Source organism: Leptonychotes weddellii, chromosome 1 (assembly GCF_054177405.1).
Source record: "Leptonychotes weddellii isolate Sample4059 chromosome 1, ASM5417740v2, whole genome shotgun sequence".
Lineage (NCBI taxonomy): Eukaryota > Metazoa > Chordata > Mammalia > Carnivora > Phocidae > Leptonychotes > Leptonychotes weddellii.
The window spans coordinates 18,077,258-18,096,777 of record NC_138369.1 but is presented as its reverse complement, the minus strand read 5'-3'; the positions used below and the strand labels follow the sequence as shown (position 1 = coordinate 18,096,777).

Sequence of the window (19,520 nt, the reverse complement as noted above, 5' to 3'; positions counted from 1 at the left end):
CAAAACCACAAAGCCGATGGGGCAGCCCCAGGGGGAGGCAGAGCGGGACCCTCCAGTTCTAAACCTGGAACTGGCCACCTGCCTCCTGTGGGGTGAGGGCAATGGTGTGTGCTTGGGCATGGGAATGGCTTCTCCGCCAGCCTCCACAGAGGGCAGCCCCAAGTCTGCTCCTCCACCCTGTCCCTCTGTACCCGTGGTTCTCCCCATGGTTGACAATCTTTGCTTGGGAAAAGGTGAGATGGCCACCGAAGGCTTTTGCCGCCCGTCCCCGCAAGGTGAGCAGGACCCAGATCACACCTCCCCACTCTAGGGACGGGGAGAAGCTGGGAGAGAGGCACTGCCGGGGTGTGCCATCCCACGGCAGGCAGTGAACACGGGAACCTAGGAGTGGGGGTCTGGGTGTGGGCTGGACAGGTCTAGTTCAGACCCGATCTGCCTTCGGTGCCCTGCGAGCTTGGCCAAGGTGCTCTGGCGTCCTCGGCTGTAAAAGGGAATGATCTTGCCCTGCCTAGCAGGCTGGGCTGAGTGCAAGACCATCATCCTTATCGCCACCGCCATCCTCTTAACTGGCCCTCTCCCCACCTGCCCCACTGCCCATTTCCAGTCATCCTGTCACCACAGGTACCCCCAAACTTCCTTGGATCAGTGGGTAAAGGGGCTCTCTCAAGCCTCCCACCCTGCAGTGCCCTGCTCTGGGAAGAGACCGGGCTGGGCAAAGGCAGCTTGAGACCCCCGGCCGGCCCTGGGCTGGCTGCCGTCTCTCTCAGGGCCTCAGTCTCCCTGTCTTAACCATGGAGAACCCAAAGCTTTCTCCAGCCCCAGTACTGGAAGCCCCTGCAATCCTCTTATCTCCCCCCACCCCCCGCCCTGGCCCCACATCAAGCAGACAGCTGATCCAGCCGCTCTGCTGTGCCTGTTTACCCAACAAGCCGGTGACATGACCCAAAGCTTCCGGCGCTGTTGTGAAAACAGTGGCTCAGCCACCACAAGCCTGCCCTCCTGGACACCTTGGCAGGGACCTTCGAGGGACAACCATCCCAGCCCTGTGTCCAGGGCCTCTCGAACTTCCCTACCAAACACCCACCGAACCCCGTCCTCCCCAGCCCAGGCTTGCCTGCTACCTCTTGACTCTCGGGTCTCCGCTTTCGGCCCAGGCCCCCCAACTCCAGGCCTGCCTGTGGGCACCCCCTGCCTCCCCAGCCTCATCAGGCTCTAGAGCCACTCAAACACATGTGAAGCAGGCCTCCTGGTGTTCCCCAAGCAAATGCCACCTCATCTCCTAGCAGGGCCAGACGCTGTGGAGGTGTGGGGAGGGTAGGACGCTTCCTCCCCACGGGGTACCACTCTCAGTTCTGTCCTGAAGTTGTCTCTTCTCTTCTCTCCACCACTGCCCCCATCCTATCCCCATCACCCTCCCCAGGATCTGCACCCACCTGCTTTCCTTCCTCTGATCCGGCCCCACAGCCCCTCTGCCCCAGGGACTAAAGCAGATCTCGTCACTCCCTTTCCAGTAAGCCCAGACGCCTCTCCTGGGGCTGACCCACCCAAGCTGCTCCCATTACCTCCCTGACCTCCTTGGCCACTGCCCTCCCCTCACTCCTCTGCCCCAGCCACAGTGACCCCTTTCAGTTCCCTGAGCAGCCAGGTTCCTTCCTGCTTAGGAGCCTCTGCACTTGCTGTTCCGTCTTCCTGCCCCCTCCCCTGAAACACAGCCTGGCTCCTTATCATTCAGGTCTCAAATGGAAACTCCCTGATATGCCCATTGCATAGATGAGGCCACAGAGGCTCAAAACAGTCCAGTCGCTGGCTCAAGGGTACACAGCCAGTAAATATCAAGTGAGAATTCGAACCCAGGTCTGTCTGATGCCTGCAGAGGTCTTGCTCCTCAATCTCCAGCATGCCCTCACCCACACTTCTAGCCCAGGCCCCTGCCCCTCTCCCTCCCTCCAGTCTCCTGGCCCTTACCTACTCTACCACCATCATTATCACACCAACACCCGAGGCCCCCAGCCTCTTGGCCCTGGATAGCAAAGGGCCTCCCCCTCCCTGGGCTGACCCTCTGCATGTCCCCAGGAAGGCAGGTCCCTGCCACCAGCTGCCAGGTGTCAAGGATGTATGTAGGGATATGTGTGCAGGGGGAATTTCTAGCCCCGGATATCCACCCCCTTCCCAGTTCACAGGCGGACTCCAGGGGTCCGAAGGGTAGGCAGGCTGGCAGGAGGGCTCACCATCCACCCCTCACCGCCAGCCTCAGCTTCTCCAAGCCCAGCGTCCTGCGGGGGACCATGGTGGGGGAAGGGGCCCAGGGGAGGCCTGAGGGGGCAGCAGGCAGCTGCCTTTCTCTTCCCTGCATCCATTTGTCATGAGATCTATTTTTCTCCCTTTGAAAGGGAGCGAGGGGGCTGGGCTGCTGAGTGGGCACAGCTGCTCCACCCCGGAGCTCTTCTCCTCAGAGGACATGGATAGAACACTCCCCGCCCTGCAGGACTGCCCCTCGGAGGCGGACACAAGGGGGAATGAAGGAGCCTGAGACCTGGCTTCTTAGCCGGGCTGTGCGGCCACCTGGCCCTGTGACACTGAGCAGGTGTCCAGGTCTTCAGACAGTAATAACCCCATAATCAAGACCACTTGCTGTTTTTTGGGGATAGTTACCACAAACCGAGTGCTAAGTGCTTTACATAACTATAGTTTCTACTCTTTAAACACTAATAAAGTGCCAGGCACGAAGCTAGCTGCTTTGCATACATTATCTGTAGTTTCCGGCACCAGCCCATGAAGATGGATGCTATCGTTGTCTCATCTGTCAGAGAAGAAAAATGAGGCACCAGGCCCCAAAGCCACTTGCCCAGGTTCATTCATATGGCTGCTCGGGGCTGCCTGATGCCAGAGACGCAACCCAGCGGATGCCAATTCACACAAGGCGGCTGCGCCTGCCAGAGTCAGTGCTCTGAGCCTCAGGGTAGAGCTCGGAGGGAAGGCGGAGCTGGGGTTCTGGGGGCTACAGGGGAGGTCATGGCCTCAGCCCCCGAGCCCTCTCCTTGGGCCTCCGGCAAGGCCTAGTCAGCCCTGGCAGTGGGAAGCCTGGTCAGTCAGCCTAACCCACTGGCCAGGCGCTGCTCCCCTCACAGGCAAGGCCAGGGCGGGGCAGGCCACAGACAGAGGGCTGGTCAGTCCCACTCTGAAACCACTTCCTGGGCAGCGCAGGGGAAGTGAGCCTCCGGAAACACCTCGGATGGACAGGCCTCTCCCTGGGCCCAGGCCTTGGAAAATGCACACACCACTCTGGGAGAAGCATCCTGCTTGCCTCCCGGTTGCCAGAGCCCAGCAACTCCGCTTCCGCCAGGCATGGATGCTACGGGGGACAGAGGGGCTGACTGGACCCCCATCCACCTGCGAGCACCTTGGCCCCATGACCACAGGCAGCCCACTTCCTCCTCTGCAGCGGCGGCCACAAACAGTGTCGGCACAGCTCACATGGTCCCTCCCCCTCATCCCCAACTCCCCCACACGGAGTCCTGGTCAGCCTGGGGTCTGGCCCGGGAGAGCAGGATGGCCGGTGAATGCCTGGGCAGAGCCCGCCTCCCAGTGTGGCCCAGCCCCCTGGAGCACCCGTGGTCACTGCCACACCTCAAACCTCACCCTCAGTGCCAGACGCAGGCTGGGTTGTGACCCTGACCTAGGACCCCCCACTTCCTGACCAAGAATGGGCAGTATGGTGTGTGTGGGCAGGCTTCAGTGTACAAGGATGACTGGGTGAGCATCTGTGTGCGTGTTTGAGCGTGCCTGTGGGTGAGTGCATGTGAAAAGCTGTGGACGTGTGTGTGCATGTGCGGTGTGTGTGTGGGCACTCGAGGCTTTGCGGGCATGGGCGCCAAATGCAGCTCAGTTTCTATGTCCTTGTGTGAGCATACCTAGGTCTGCACAGGCAAGGTAAGTGATGTCTGAGCTTTGAAAGTGGGCTGACTCCAAGACTAACTGGTTGAACTTCTTAGGGAATGAAGCTCTGTCCTGGGAGAGGGTGGCCCCCTGACCTCAGGTAGCAGAGGCCCCCAGCCAGCCAAGGACATGTTACCTCCTGCCCTCTAGGTTTGATGGTAAGTTGAATAAACAGCAGACCCAGTGATGACCCTGCCCTTGCTCAGCCCCCACTCCCATCCCAGAAGCCAGGACCCTGACCTCCTGCTCCCCCTCCCCCCAGACTTAAGCTCTGAGAGCCCAGCCCCCACTGGTCCATTCACACCCCTCCCCAAATCTGTAGGTGCCCAACAGCCAGTAGGGAGGGGAGTGGGGGCTGATCAGGGAGGCCTCCTGGAGGAAAGACCACCTTGGCTATCCCTCCCCACCGTCACTCCCTAGGTTCCAGGTGCCCTCAGCAACACCATCACACCCCCAGAATCTTGTCCACTGGACTTTGGACACTCAATGGATAACTCACAGGACTGTTTTCACTGCAATGGGGGCTGAAGGAGGCAAGTCTGGCCCCAAAGGAAGGAATCTCTAGTTTTATAAGGGGCCTGAGAGAGTACAGCCTTCCCTAGTATTCCAACTCACAGAGAATCTGGGGGTTGGGGAGGGGGATTTTTGAGTCTCTCCTCTGCCCCAGAGAGGCTGGGGAAATGAGGGAACTGGGGTGTAGAAGAGACTGCAGGAAACCTCTTTCCATTCTCAGTTTGCTCAGGGCAACCATCAGGTCCCCTGTGTGATGATGATGAAGACAGCCTGAGGCCAAGCCAAGGGGCCCCAGAAAAGCTGATGTATCCCCCCTCAACCCTTGGCACATACATCACCGTCTTTCTAACTAACCAGCCAAGTGGCACCACTCCTCACCCCAAACTGCTGGCAGGCCCAGGCCCCTGAGCTCCAAGGCAGGGAGCCCTCATAGGCCAGGCAAAGTGCTGCCCCCTCCGGGCACCCAGGCCCCACACCCAGCCCGAGGACTTTGTGGGACCCTCCCCCCGCCCAACCCAGCCCCTACCCCCAGCAGAAGGGGAGGAGCCCAAAGAGGAGGGCCGCCCCATGCACACTGTCCATATGTCCATCTGTCCAGGAGGATCCGGTCTTACCTGGGGCTCCTGGCTCCCCCTTGCCCTCAGTCCTGGAGCCTGCCGCAGGCCACACAGCCACCACCGGAGGTAGGCCTGCAGCCCTCACCTGGGCCAGTTCCAGGCAGACCTGCAGGAATGAGAAGAAGCAGCTGAGGTGGGAGCCCAAACAGGCTCTCCCCATCAGTTGGCCCAGTCTGGCTCAGAGACCTCGGCCTCTTTGGACTCAGCTTTCTCTTCTGTGAAATGGGGTGTTGGGCCCAACTTTTCCAAGGCACCGGCTATGTGTCCTCTCCATGCTAGGGGTTGGATCACTGTGTCTCAGCCCCCGGAGCATTTCCAGACTACAGATGTACCAAGAAGCTCTTCCTAATCTCTGTCTGCAAGAGGTCGCCCTGTGACTTAGGAGACCTCGTGGCAGTGGGGGCCCCTGCTCTGTGGTCTAGGGCAATTTCTCTGAGCCTCTGTTTGTCTTATCTTCAAAATGAGGAGACTACATCTCCCCAGGTAGTTCTGAGGCCCCAGTGACGTGGCCTGACAGGCCCCGTGCTGGACTCACATTGGGAGTACCGAATGAACAGGGACACTTTCTTATTCCTTGTTTTGCACCTCCTAGTCCAGGTGATTCTCCCATTAATATTGGGCCCGTTATATACCCGAAAAAACTGAGGCTCAGAAAGATCCTAGAAGGAAGGAATGGCAAAGGCAGCAAGGTATCCCAGGTCTCCTGGCTGAAAGACCTGAGCACTTTTCCTGCAGGCCAGGCCAGGCCTCCACAAAAGATTCCCCTCCCCAGATGGGAGCTCCTCCTCCAGCTGAAGACCCCCATCACCACTCCCTGGGGAATGAGGCACCCTCAGGCCTGTCTGTACATTATTCCTAATTTTAATTTAAACTCCAATTAGCTGTGGCAGCTAAACGGTGTCAGTAGCCTGCAGCCAAGCTCCAAATCACCCCCCAGCCCTATCTCCCTGATCAGTGCTGCTGAGACTGGGCAGGCGTCAAGTGGGCTGAACAGGGTTCACGGGGTCTCTGCCAGCCATCTGCCCTCCTGCAAGCAGTCTGGTCAAGGGCACGGGATGGGCAACAGACACATCACAGCCAGGAAACTGGGTTGGGGACTATCTGGGCTTTTATTAGCCCAGCTCCACAGAGAATGGGGACCATACAGTTGGGGGCGGGAGTGAGTGGTCACCAAGTGAGACTTAGCATGTGCTAAGCTCTGCCTGTGGGCCAAGCCCGTGCTAGAGGCCCACTGACATAGGACCTTGAGTCCTCACAGCAACTTTTTCTGTTCTGCAGATAAGGAGACGCAGCCTTAGAGAAGCCTAGCTCCAGTCCCTTGGCCATAAGAGGCACAGCGAGTATTTGAGCCCACATCTTTCCTGGGTCCAGAGCCCTGGGTCTTGGTCACAACACTGCAAACCCAAAGACTTGCCCTGCGGTATCCCTCAGCTTGGGGGAGTGAGAGATGGGGGCCTTCCCCAGCCTCCCCCAGAACTAGGGCTGGGCTTGCGGAGCCGCGTGCACCAACACCCTCACAGCCTCCCACATGCTCTCACACACTGGGGCTCTCACCGTCCCCCCCAGCAGTGTCACCCCGGGATGCAGGCACCACACTCCCGGTTCCCCACAATCACAGGGGCTCCCTAGGACCCAGACGGGCAGTTTCATACAGTCAGACTGTGAGTCTCCCACCAGTCACACCCCTGCCAGTCTCATCCCAGCCACAGTTCGGAACACACCAGATCCCTTACATCACCCTATCGCAGGTACAGCTGTCCAAACACTTCGACATGGCGTGCGCACGCACACACGCACACACACACACACATACACACACACACAGAGCTGCCCTCTACTGGCCTGTCCACCACACCCCAACTCAGTCCACAGCAGGAACAAGGAAACTCAAGGGACCCGTCCCCTCCCTCAGTGACCAGGTCAGCCTGGTCACAGCAGCTCCGTGGCAGTGGGAGAGGAAGAACAAGTGAGTGTGCATTCACACCCACACTCATACACACACAAGAGCATGGTGGGCTGACACTCCAACACCACTGGCTCCCAAAATTAACAGCTCAAATGTATATGGCCAGTGGGTCACCATGACACAAACCAGTGTGCAACACAGGACCCTCCAGACACACAAGGGACACACAGGCACACAAAGATACATACACATACCAACACACAGAGGGCAGTCTGGTGACAAAGAACACACGAAGACATGCATAGGTGCAAAGGGCACACAAAGCCTCAGGACACCCAGACATACACACGCACACACAGGCAAGTCACACCATGTGGAAAAGGACCACAGACACAGTGACAAAGAACACACATGGAGACACAGATACATAACACACCTACGTGCTCAGATACAGGCGACTCAGCACAAGCAGTCAAGTCCAACCATACAGGGTAGGGACCAGAGAAGGGGACGCCCCCACCCCACCAAATCCTTTTGACCAGGTGGAAGTGGAGGGGCTCAGTGGGGTTCTACCCTCCCAGGCGAGGACAAATGGGACAGTCAGAGAAGTGTGCCAGTTCTGACGGTGTCCACCTCCTGCCCCTTCACTCCCGCTCTCCTCCACCCTCTCCCCTCACCTGGCCGGGCCCCCACGCGGGGGTGGCGTCTGGATTGCGGAGGGGCCAGGACCGATGGGACCTGGAAGGGGCCACCAGGGGAGGGGACTCAGAGGGGCGTAAGGGCGGGGCGGTAAGAGGGGGTATGGTGGAGACTGGAGCCACGCCCAGGCCGGAGACAGATGGAGAAAGGCAGAGAGAGACACCCAGACTGAAAGAAGAGAGAGAGCTAGGAGGAGGCGCCGCGCGGGCTGGGCCCGGCAGGGACCCAGGGGCGGGGGGCGGGAGGCGAGGCCGGGCGGGGGGCCGGCCTCCCGTCCGCAGTAGAAAAGGAGAGGCGGCGGGACCGGCAGGGGGCGACGAGCGTGGGCCGGGGGCGCGGCTCCGGGAGGACAGGATCCAGGGGGCGGCGGGAGGTGCGGTGGGGGTGGGGCACGCGGAGGGCTACGGACTGACCGATCCGAACTAGAAAGACGCGGACGCGGGAACATAGAGGGGGTGGGGTCAGATGGACCGACCGAGGGCCCCGGGGATTCGCGAGGGACGGGCGAACGCTCCGAGGGTCTAGGGCACACACGCGGGTGGAGGGGCCGGGAGCAGACCGACGAGAGGGCCTCGACCCCTACGGCTGAACGGAGGGACAGACCGACGGACGGGGGACGGAGGCACCGGCGGGTCTCGGAGCGCGACGGGACTTTCGCTGGCCGCGGCTCAGTTTCTCAGTTTCGGAAACGGGAACTGGATCGGGGAGGGGGAAGGGAGGGGCGGCGCGCCCTAAGGGTAGCCCGGATCCCACGTCGGGGCCCGGCCCTCACTCACCTCCCGCGCACCGCCAGGCGCCAGGGGTCGCGGCGGCTGGGGTCCAGCTCCGGGCGCCGTCCCCGGGCGCGCGCGCGGACGGGGGGTCGCTGCGGGCCCGACCGGGACGGGCCCGTAGGCCGGTGAGTCCCGTCCGGGCCTCAGTGCGGCGGGCGGATGCCGGGGGTCGCTCCGGGGATCCCGGTGCCGCCGCCTCCCTCTCTCGCGCCGCTGCACACGGAAGTGCAAGGGGGCCGGGCGGCGCGACCTCACCCAGGTGCCGGCCCCGGCCCCGCCCCCGCTCAGGACCCGCCTTCACCAGGGCCAGCCCCCCCCCGAAGGCCCCGCCCCCGCCGCAGCGAGGAAGGGGGTCCGGGCCTCCGGCTCCCGGTGCGGGTCGCTCTCTACCCTCCCCGGCGCACCTCGGCTCCCACCCGCCCTAGCCCCTCAGAAGGGGCCCCGCTTTACGGAGGGCGACGCTGAGGCCCGCGGGAGGGGGGCGCTCTCGCCACCTCTCGCTCAGCGAAGCCGGGGAGGCGCCGGCGGGGCTTCCCCAGCTCCCAGCGCCCACGCCCGGGACTCCCCACCCGCCAGCTGGCCCGCCGCGCCCGGCCTCCCTCTCTCTCTTCCTGTTGGCTGGAGTGCGGACGCGGCCGGGCCCGGTGCCCGCCGCCAGGCCAGCTGGTCCCGGCCGGGCCCCTGAGAGGAGCGGGGAAGACTCCAGGGTGGGAGGCTCTCGCTGGTCCGTCGCTGTTGGTCCAGCGATTCTAGGAGCAGCCCCTACCTTGATCCCCCAGTCTTCTCTCCTGCCCCCACTTTCCAGAGCTCCCCACCGCCCCTAATAGGCGCCTGAGCTTCCTTTCCATACTTGAAACTGGGTTGTCAGGCATAACTCATTCATTCACTCACTCATTCATTCACTCATTCATTCACTGGGTACCCTCTGGGCCCAAAGTCTGGGTATGGAGAGGGACCCAGGGATCCCATGAACTTGCCCCAAAAGCTCAAAAAGGGAAAAGCTGATGGGGCCATAGTCCGAAGAAATTTCATTTTTCCAGAGGCAAAGAAGAGGGTTCCAGATCCCAGGCCTTCTGTGAGATCACCTAGAAGGGATGGAGAGACAGCTCTTCCCAGCTAAAGCCTAATGGTTGGAAATGGGGGGCAATTCCTGAGGAGGCCTGAGTTGATCAAGGGGCTCATGGCCGAGAGAGGTCATGGCTAGGACTTTGGTCTCAAGGAGCAGGTGGTGGCCGCTGTTCCAATCGAGTGGGCTCCTGAGAGAATGGATGGGGGCAGAGGGGCTGCCTGTTGTGCAAGTGAGAAGACCCTGGGTTGTGGAAGATGGGTGGGGAGAACGGACCAGACCAGGTGGGTCACAGGACTGTGGGTGGATGGGGAGGAGGAAGAGTCTAGTGAGACCTCCAGGGATGGAGAGCCCTGGCAGAGATGTGGATCCCAAAACTCTGTTTTAGTGGGGGGGGGGAGGGGGATGGGGGGGAGCGGGGGTGGGGATGCTGGGCTGGCAAGAGTAAAACTATGATTCTTTCCACCATAGAGAAAAAAGAGGGCCTTTGTACCCTATACCTGGGAAGGGGGACCTGTTTTGAAAACTGGTGTATGTCCAGGTTCCTAATCCTGATGCCCCATTGGGGTAAGCTCTTTCCACCAACCTGGACCACTCTGGCCACATGGAATATCATTTGGGAAATAAGCCTTATGTCTTAGCCTTCACACATGCTGTGTCCTAGGCCCAAATGCCATTTCCCACCCACCCCATGTCTCTCCCTGTCTTGGTTGTGTTCGCTCACACACCACTTCTTCTTGATACCAGCTGTGAATCCAGAGCACTTCCCTGAGCTAAGGGACTGTATTCATCAGAGTGTTTTGTGTCCTGGTCCTCTCACCCTCCACCCCATGGCTTCCCTGGGGTTCGGCTGGAGGGAAGGGTGATCGAGGTGAGCTTCCGGGGACTTTTGCCCACCTGGGATCAAGTTTCTGTTCTGGCTCCTTCCTCCACAGTGGTCCACAGTGGCCAACTTATCCTCTCCCTCAGCATCAACAATAGGCCCACCTTGTGCTAAGCTGGATCCTTTGGGATCTCCAGGTCCAGCCACCAGACCTTTGCTCCCACACCCTGAGGTTCACCTTAGAACATGAGAAGGAAGAATAATGGCTGTCCCTGATGGAGCCTCCCCAGTGCCAGGCCCTGTGCCCAGTATTGGACGTATTCAATCCACTCAGGCCTCAAGACCCCACAAGGTAAGGGCCACTATTAGTGCCACTTTGGCTGAAGAGCAAACCACATCTCAAAGAGAGGCGAGGCCACTTGCCCAGGGGTACACAGCTAGTGAATGCCAGGGGCAGGATTCAAACGAAAGACTGACCTGCTCCAAAGCCCATGCTTTGTATCAGCGGTTCTCAATCTCAACACTCTTGGCCTTTGGGCCAAATAATTCCTTGATGTGAGGACTGTCCTGTGCCTTGCAGGATGTTTAGCAGCACGCCTGCCCTCTACCCACTAGATGCCAATAGCACTCCCTCAAGTTGTGACAGATAAAAATGTCTCCAGACACTGTCCTGGGGGGGGGGTGACAAGGAAGCAAAATCACACCTTGTTGAGAACCATGGCTTTAGAGCAGGGCTGGTAGCATGTTGTGGGAGCCAGAAAGATTTAAATTAGACACGAGGAAGTATTTTCTGGGCCCTCAGGACTATGCAGACACATGATCTCAGAGGCTGTGAGCACACACTGGCCTCAGCCAATCTTTCTCTTCTGGAAACTTCAAGGGGAAGTGTGATGCACCTAAAGAGGGGCAGAGAGGCTGTAGCTGTGTGGGCGCAGTGTGACAAGGACAGAGGAAGAATGCAGGAGGTGGGCTTGCGTCCAGAGACAAGCCCTGCGACCAGAGGCCCCAGGGAGAACAGGCCAAGCTCAGCTGGAGCCACTGTGTGTGGTGAACAGTTCCTGAGTGCCACACTGGGCAGGCCAGGGCAGAGTCCACACAAGCTTGCCTCTGTGCCCCCAGAGCCTGCCTGCTCCCCACCTTGGAAGGGTCTACTGAGGCCTGGGAGCAAGCTCCGGCTGTATCACCTGCTAACTGTATGACCTTAGGCAGGCAGCCACACCTCTCTGCTCATGACAGACCCATGTCAGGGGCTGAGTCAGGGTTAGGTGAGATGAGGTGTGGGAAACCTCAACCAGGGTGGACACCTGGTGAGCCTCAGCTCACACTGGCCAGGGCACAGGTACCGTCACTTTGCTGAGTCATAGGCTGTCAGCCTTGAAGAGACTTGATGGCCTCTCATGACACCGGGTGTAAATCCCCAAGCAGGGATGGGCCCCTAGCAACCACCCAGAAGTGGTACTTTCTTTTCTTCCTCCTCTGGGTTTGCAGCCAAGGAAGCAGGCCCATCATGGATAGTGGTGGACAGTGTCCAGACTCCGACTCCTACTCCTGGCACGTACCCAGGGCTATTCCTCTGTGGGCTCCCTGGAGGGTTTGTCCAGAGGAGGGCTGGCTTGACCAGTGCAGCTCCTATCCCACCCAAAGGCCATGAACCCTGGGGGCCCCCAGGCCCCTTCACAGGAAGTCCAGGAGTCAGCAAGCCACATGGAAAAGGCCTGAACCTTCCTCTGTCCCTGGTGCCCACCTAGCTGGGGGACAGGATAGGGTCTCCCCCCACTCCTTGATCCCTGCCCAAAGTTGGTCCTTGTCCTAGCCTCTCTGTCCCTCGCTTTCTGCTTCTCTGTATCATCATCCCTGTCCCTAAAGCTTTGACTGCAGGCACCATCCTCATCACACCCAGAGTGCTAGCCTGGCATGGGAGAGTCACTCATATTTCAGAGCAGGAGGCCCAGGCCATCAGGGATGTTGTGTGTGGGCCATTGCTGGGGAATGGCAGAGCCAAGAGGGTTCTGTTGGCGGTAGTACAAATTAAAAGGGCACTGGATACCTTGTCCAACCTGTGGCCACACCTCAGGCCACCAAGATGGTCATGAGCAGGGATTGCAGCCTCAGGCACTGGGTAGGGGGCCAGTAAGTGCGGTGGCCTTGGGAACAGTGCCACATGGTAGGAGAATGCCAGGCCAAGGGCTAGAGGGGTCAAGTTCATATCCTGGCTCTGACCTGGACCTGTGACTTAACCGTGCCTCAGCTTCCTCACCTGTGGAATGGAGATAATAAAGGTAATACTGGCCTGGTGGGTTGTTGGGAGGATGGGAGAGACCAAGCTCATGGGGTACTAGGTGTGAGACTCAATCTGTGTCAGTGTTAACTGCCAAAGAGTTGGTGAGGCCCAGCTAACAGTCCCCAAGTTCTGTCCTCCATAAATTCGTGCTTGGGTGAAACTTGAGAAGTACTTGGGGTAGGCAAGGGGAAACGTGTTTTCCGAAAGCATGGGGCACAGGGCTTTGCTGGGGCTCTCAAGAGTATGCAGCCCCTGGCCTGCCCCAGTCCTATATTGACCATGGCACAGCCCCTGCCCACCTGAGTCCCCACTTCTGGCTCTTCTGCCCCTTCCCCCCAAAGGGGTGGGGAAGGGGACTGGATGGACATCAGTGCTGTCTGAGTTAGAAACAGAACAACAGCTTCTCCCTGTCAAAGAGACACAAGGGAGCCCCCAGCTCTTCCCCATCACCACTTCCACCTCTCCCACACCCCCCCCCCCCCGCCCCAAGCAACAGCACCCTCTGCTCCGATCTGCTAGGTCTCACACTAGGCTCTGACACCCGGGCTCGCCAGCCCCCTCGTCTCCTCGCCTGCCCATGCCTCAGTTTCCCCGCCCCCCCACCCCCCGGAAGCGGGCCGCTCACCGAGCCCAGCTTGGCCCTGGCCCGTGGGGAACGGAGGACAGGCCCTGCGCGGGAGGGCGGCCCTCGCGGTGGGGACGGCGGGAAAGGACCGCAGACACACCGGCGTCTACCGTGAGACACACACACCCCATCCGCACCCAGACCGCCGCGCGCGCCCCCGCAGGCACGTCTCCGTGCCCGGGTACCGACTGGCCCCAGGCCCCGCCCCGCTCCGCCCAGCCCCGCCCCTGGGAAGCCTCTCGGAGCCGCGCCGGAGGCCCCGCCCAGCCCTGTGACGCGAGCCCGGCTATAAAAGAGCCGGCTCTATTCCCGGGTCGGGCTGCCACCTGGAGGCTGGACTGGCCCCGCCACCTGGGTCCCGGCGCCAAGCGGCGCCTTCGCCTCCTCGCCCTTCCCCGCTGCCGGCTCCGTCCAGGAAAGTCCGGGAGGCCTGAGTACGCCCATCTGATGGATGGCGCAACCGACGTCCTGGGAGTGAGGGTCGTCCAAGGCACCGCAGCCTGCCCCCTAGCTGGGAACCTGTGAGAAGACCGTGAGGACAGGGGTCTGGATGGGGGATGAGAGATGGGGAGGGAGAGTCACAGAAATCTAGAAAAGTAATGACACACATTGGCTGTTCTGATGAAAAACAGCAAATAAGGAAAATAAAGACAAGCTTACAGAAGAAAGTAGAAGTCTCCCATAATTGCTCGGATAATTTGATCTCCCCAGACAGACCTACTCTCCACACTGTGATTATATCTTAGAAATTGTTCTGGTGGAGGCCACAATCAGGACAGGCTTTCTAGAGATGACAGAGCGCTCTGGGGCTCAGGACCCCTTAATAATTTTGCCCTGGGACCAGAATGGCGGGATCCTGGGCTCCTGATCCAGATTTCACCCAGGGTTTGCCAGTACTTCTGAGCAGGACTGTGAGCAGGGGCAGTGGGCAGTGCCCGAAGAGAAGTGGTTGGGCCAGTTGGACCAGCAGAGCTTGAGCAAGTGCCTGCATACTCGCATAGCCAGCACCCTCCATCCCAGGTTCTCCAGGGGTATAAGAGGCCCCGGGGCACCAGGATACCCCTGCCAACCCACTCACCTTCCCCCCACACGCTGCTCATCAAAATCTCTGCCTCTGCTCAAGCTGTGCTTTGCCCCTGGAATGCCATTCCGTCAAGCTCTTAACCCTCTAACAAGGCCCCCTACAAAAAGTCCTCCTCCAGGGAGCCTCCCAGATGCCTGCCCCTCACCAAGGAGGTCCTCTGCTTCCCATGAGCCCTCCCTTCAGGTCTACCCACCCCCACCCCCGCACTGTCCAGGGCCTCTCCTGAGGCACCAGCCACGTGGTGCAGAGGCTCTGGAGTAGGAAGAGCTAGCATGCAGCCTCCACACTAACTGGCTGTGTGACCTTGAGCAGTTCCCTTGGGGTTCCTTACCCCTTGGGGCTGCTCTAGCCTATGCCCGGGGCTAGAAACAGGCCGCTGGGCTATCCATGTCCACCTCCCCCAGACTGTGAGCTCCCTTGGCTGAGACACGCCTCCACCCCAATGGCCAGCAGGCTGCAGGGGGCAGAGGCAGAGGTTAGCCTCCCCAGGGAGAAGAGTCTTACCCTCAGACTACTGCCCACCCTACCACCTTCACACGCCTGAGCCCTGCCTCTGCCCACAGGCTTCTGTGGGCAGAGCCTGTGGCCACCTTGGCCACAGCAGCTAGGCAGGCAGCCAGGCTGCTGGGCAGCAGGAATGGTGAGCCCTTAGGGCGAGAAACACAGCCAGTTCCCAGGCCGGCCCCTTGAGGCCTGTGAGCACTGGGCACTCATCCCAGAGCAGTGGAGGAGGGGGAGGAAGAAGGCTGGAATTTCTGGATAATGGATGGCATTTGGGTCGAGGGCTGGGGTACACAATCTAAGCCCCTGGAGTACACAATCTAAGCCCTCAGGTGGGTTTTATGTGGGGCCCTTTACACTCCCACTCTAGGCCAGTGGGGTGAGGACTCAGGCCAGCTGAGTCCAGCTGCACCAGGCTTCCCCAGGATGGGCACTGGAACTGAGGTCTTAGCTTCGGGTACCAAGCCCAGAATCCCAGGAGCTGCCAGGTGTGGGGGAGATCTGGGATCATGCTTGGGGGCCTTGCAAAGAAGATGAACTAGACTTTCAACTTGGCCTCGGGTTTCACAACCTGGAAGCCTGAGAAGTTCATGCTGATGTCTGCTCTAGTTCCATCGTGTTGCAAAGCCACCATGCTGGTGTGTCCTCTGGGGTGGGAGGGTAGCTCCCGCGTGTGTATGCACGCATGTGTGCATCACCCCTAGCCTTGCAGGCATCTCTCCAGGGCAAGCCAGGAGGGAGGTTGAGACAAGAACTCAGGGAAAGCGTGAGTGGGTTTGAATGCTGGGCCTTAGGGGCTGCAGTGGGAGTGTTCTGTGGAATCTGACTTTGGGTTCCTGTGTATGCACCTAAGGGCCAGATGGTATGTATGCATGTGGGGGGGGGAGGCGGTGTTGGTAGTTGGAAGGAAGAGAGTGGCAGAAATGCCCAGCCTTCTGTCCTGTTCCTCAAGGCCCCTCCTTCCACACCACCCTCATGAAGCCTCTGGAATCTAGAGGAGAAGGCCCCAAGGAAGCCTCCACTTCCCCCAGGCTTTCGAGAAGGCAGGTGGTGGCCAAACTTCAGCCCCTCTTGGGGGTGCCGTATGTGTGCCTGGCATAGCCATGGTACAAAGGAAGAAATATGAACTTGTCTTCCCTGAGACAGAAGTTTTGTTCCAGAAGAGGGGGAGGGGAGAAAGGATTCCCAGAGGCTGGGATGGATCGAAGTGGGCCTGCACTGGGCAGCCCTCTGCCCTGTTACTTAGTCTGCTCAACTCCCCCACACACAGCGGTTGCCACCCCAGCCAGGCCCCAGGTCATGGTGGAAGCTCATGCAGGTGTTTGTCCCCTTGGTACCTCAATCTCCCATTCTGACTTCTCCATTCATTTGTCCCCACTGTCGCCCACCCTGGCCAGGCCCACTGGGGTCTCTTGTCTGGCCATCTGCAGTCTTGTCTACTCAGGACCCCACCACCCCACCCTCAACAACTTTTTTTTTTTTAAAGATTTATTTATTCATTTGAGAGAGCGAGAATGAGAGAGAGTACATGAGAGGGGGGAGGGTCAGAGGGAGAAGCAGGCTCCTCGCCGAGCAGGGAGCCCGATGCGGGACTCGATCCCGGGACTCCAGGATCATGACCTGAGCCGAAGGCAGTTGCTTAACCAACTGAGCCACCCAGGCACCCAACCCTCAACAACTTTTTCTCCTCACAGCAACCACACAATACTCCTAACATACCAAGAAGTGGACACTCCCCACCCTGAAGCTGACCAAGGATCTCGCAGGACAAAGGACAAAGTCTAGACATGACCACCAGGCCCAGCATGGCTTAGCCCCCCAGCTCCAGTGAAAGGAAGTTCTTTCAGTTCCCACTGGACAACATCCCGCAATTTCCTACGTCAGGCCTTTGCCTGTGCTGTTCCCTTTGCTTGGTACACCATGCCCAGCGAACCCCTTCTTAGTCTTCAAGTAGGTCCTAGCTTCACTAACCTCCTCCAGGAAGCCTTCCCTAACCGCTTATACCAGGTTAGGTAGACCCCAGACATCAGGACAGAGTGTGCCTTCTATCCCTGGGGAACCACACACCCAGGGCTTGGGGTATGGTCCAGCTGCCAAGCCCCAGCTTCAGCCCCCAGGTCTCTGAGGAAGAGAGAAGAGGGTATCAGGAAGAAGTGAGGGCAGGGGACAAGCAGGGGGTTTAGGCTGGCTCCTGGAGCCCTGTCCCCCCTACCCACTGGGGCCTCACCAGGTTGCTGGTACCACCAACTGTCCCCTGAGTCTGCTTCTCCAGAACTTCCAGGTCATGGGTTACCTGGACCTCAGGCTCCCCCACTGATCGTAGTCCCCTAGCTGAGCCCCAGCTCAGAGGAAACCCTAGGAGCTGAGGGTGGGCCTGGCCTCCTGTGTCTTGTCTGATGGGAGGTAGGCACAAGGCAAATCTTCTGGAGAAAGAGTAACCAACCACTGGGCTGGGGTGAGCCTAAGCACACCCAAGTGAGTGAGTTTGTGTCGGGGTGGGGTGGTGGCAGATCTGAGGCTGACACGGGCCCCCAGTGGACATGCTTGAGGAGGTGCCTGGGCAAGCACCACAGGCTGGAGGCTTGCCTGCCATGCCTCTGACTCTGACCAGCTGCTGGATCCTGGCAGGTGCCCGCCCCTCCGGGCCTTGAGGACTCCAGCCGTACAACGGAGGTGACAGATTGGTACGCATTACTTTGCCACTAGGATGATACTGGCTCCTGCCAGGGACAAGCTGAGCCATTCAAAACAGCCTCTTGTTGAATGCTTAGGGCAACCTGCAAAGTAAGGGTAGCACCAGCTTACAGGGGAGGCCACTGCCTGGGGCTGCTTGGCAGGTCAGGGGACAGGGCCAGGCCCCCAGGTCTGTGTGAAGCTACGACCTCCAGGTTTCCAGGGGGATAACCTGGTGGCTTTAGAGGCAGGGGCACCTCATGGTTAAGCCTGAGTCCCAGGCAGCTGGGTTTCCCTCCCTGCTCAGCCCTCAGTGGCCACGTGACCTCAGGCAGGTGGCTCAGCTTCTCTGAAATGCAATGGAGTGCTCGTGAGAGACCTAGGTCTCCATGGTCACAAGGATTAACTGACCAAGTGAGGGAAGGAGGAAGAGGATTTCTGCCTCCCCTATCCCACCTCTCCCTCCTTCCTGGGTATGCATGAGGGTCTGCAGGGGTGGGGGGTGGCCGACATGGGAGTGCAGTTCTAAGGGGTATTGAAATCATGTCCTGCCCTTTGGCCCAGCCACACTCTGCTCCCCCAACTTCCACAGAGAGCCCCCAATTGCTGTCTAATTGCCTGCACCTGGGTAGAGCAGGCATTCGGATCCCACCCCATAGATGAGGAAACTGAGGCTCAGGTGAATCCTAGCTCTAGGCCATACAAGTTGCTGGAGGAGACTGAGGCAGGAGCCCAGGGCCTGGCTTGGCCACCTGTGCTGCAGAGGGTCCCTGGCCCCTTCCCTAGACTAAGGATGGGTGCTGAGGTGGTGGCCGGCTCTCCTGCCCGGCCTTGGGTTCTGACAGGGCCACGGCCAGGACAGCTTCTCAAGAAACTGGAACAGGGCAGAGGTTTACAAGACTGCTTGGGCCGGACCCAGATGGCATCCTGGACTTTGGCCCATGTCTCCACCAGAAGAGGGGATGGAGTCTAGCATGATTTAGGCCAGACACCTGTTTTCCTCCGGCTGGCAGGGATGCTCAGCTGGAGGATCCCTGCGGCCGAATGCATGGATGACTGCCTTCTAGAAACCTCTCTTCCCTTCCACACGCCTGTGGGGTTCCCAGCTCACAAGACAGCCCGGGACCCTGAGCCTGAGCCTCCTGAAACCAGGAGCAAACATTAGTAAAAGGACCTATCCTTACAGCTTCTGTTGGAGGGCAGTGTCTAAGCACAGGGGGCCCTGGTAGGAGGTCAGGGGTCCCCCGGGATGATGGCGGCTGGCCTTCTGCGCAGGGAGCTCAACGACTCAGCTCTGACCTTGCGCAAGGCACCTCTCCTCCTGGCTTCAACTCTCTTATCTATAAATGGGGCTCTTTGTGACCCTTCAGAGACTCGGGAGGGGGTCTAGCACAGTGCCTGGATCAGATGCATCCTCCATAGATCACTGCGACTTCTGTTATATGATTTAATTTTGTTATTACCAGGGTGTATTGGGGGATAGGACAGGGAAGTTTCCATAGCCTGAAGCCCTCTGCATAGAATCTAAGGTTTTTAGAAGCTTAATGCAAGCCATTTCATCTAACTCATCTAACACTGTGTCGTGGGAAACTAAGGTCCCAATAAGCAAAGCGACTTGCCCAGGTTACCAGCAACAGACTTCAACAGAGTCCAGAATAGAACATAATTCATTGTTCTTTCCTTCTGCGATCATTTCACAAAAGCACCTACTGTGTGCTGGGCCTTGAACTGGTGCTGAGGAAGCCGGGAAGTCTCCACGGCAAAGGTGCCCTCGGCCCCGGGCCCAGAAGGACAAGGACGAATTCCTTCTGGGGTGGGTGGTGAGAAGCAGAGAAGGCACTCCAGGCAGAAGGAACAGCCAGAGCAAAGACTCCCAGCTAATGAACTCATGACATCCAAGGCCAATTCCAGGAAACAGGGAGGGAGGCCTGTGGGGCTTGTACAGGGTACCCCAAGGGGCAGTGAGGGGCTCTCATTCTCAGTGCCTTGGGCTCCATGCAGAGGCCTGCACCTGCATGTAGGC

At 59.3% G+C, this 19,520-nt stretch overlaps 1 protein-coding gene across 2 annotated transcripts in view; it reads right to left on the bottom strand.

Annotated features, from left to right (window-relative positions):
• Positions 1-8,677, bottom strand: part of PRKCD (protein kinase C delta) — a 28,337-nt gene extending 19,660 nt beyond the window's left edge. For both annotated transcript variants that reach the window (XM_081819138.1, XM_081819140.1), the window contains exons 1-2: positions 8,448-8,677; positions 5,064-5,172 (exon numbers count right to left, since the gene is read on the bottom strand). The gene's annotated coding sequence lies outside the window, so the exon portion shown is untranslated. The remainder of the gene's footprint in view (positions 1-5,063; positions 5,173-8,447) is intronic.
• Between the last annotated feature and the right edge of the window lie 10,843 nt (positions 8,678-19,520).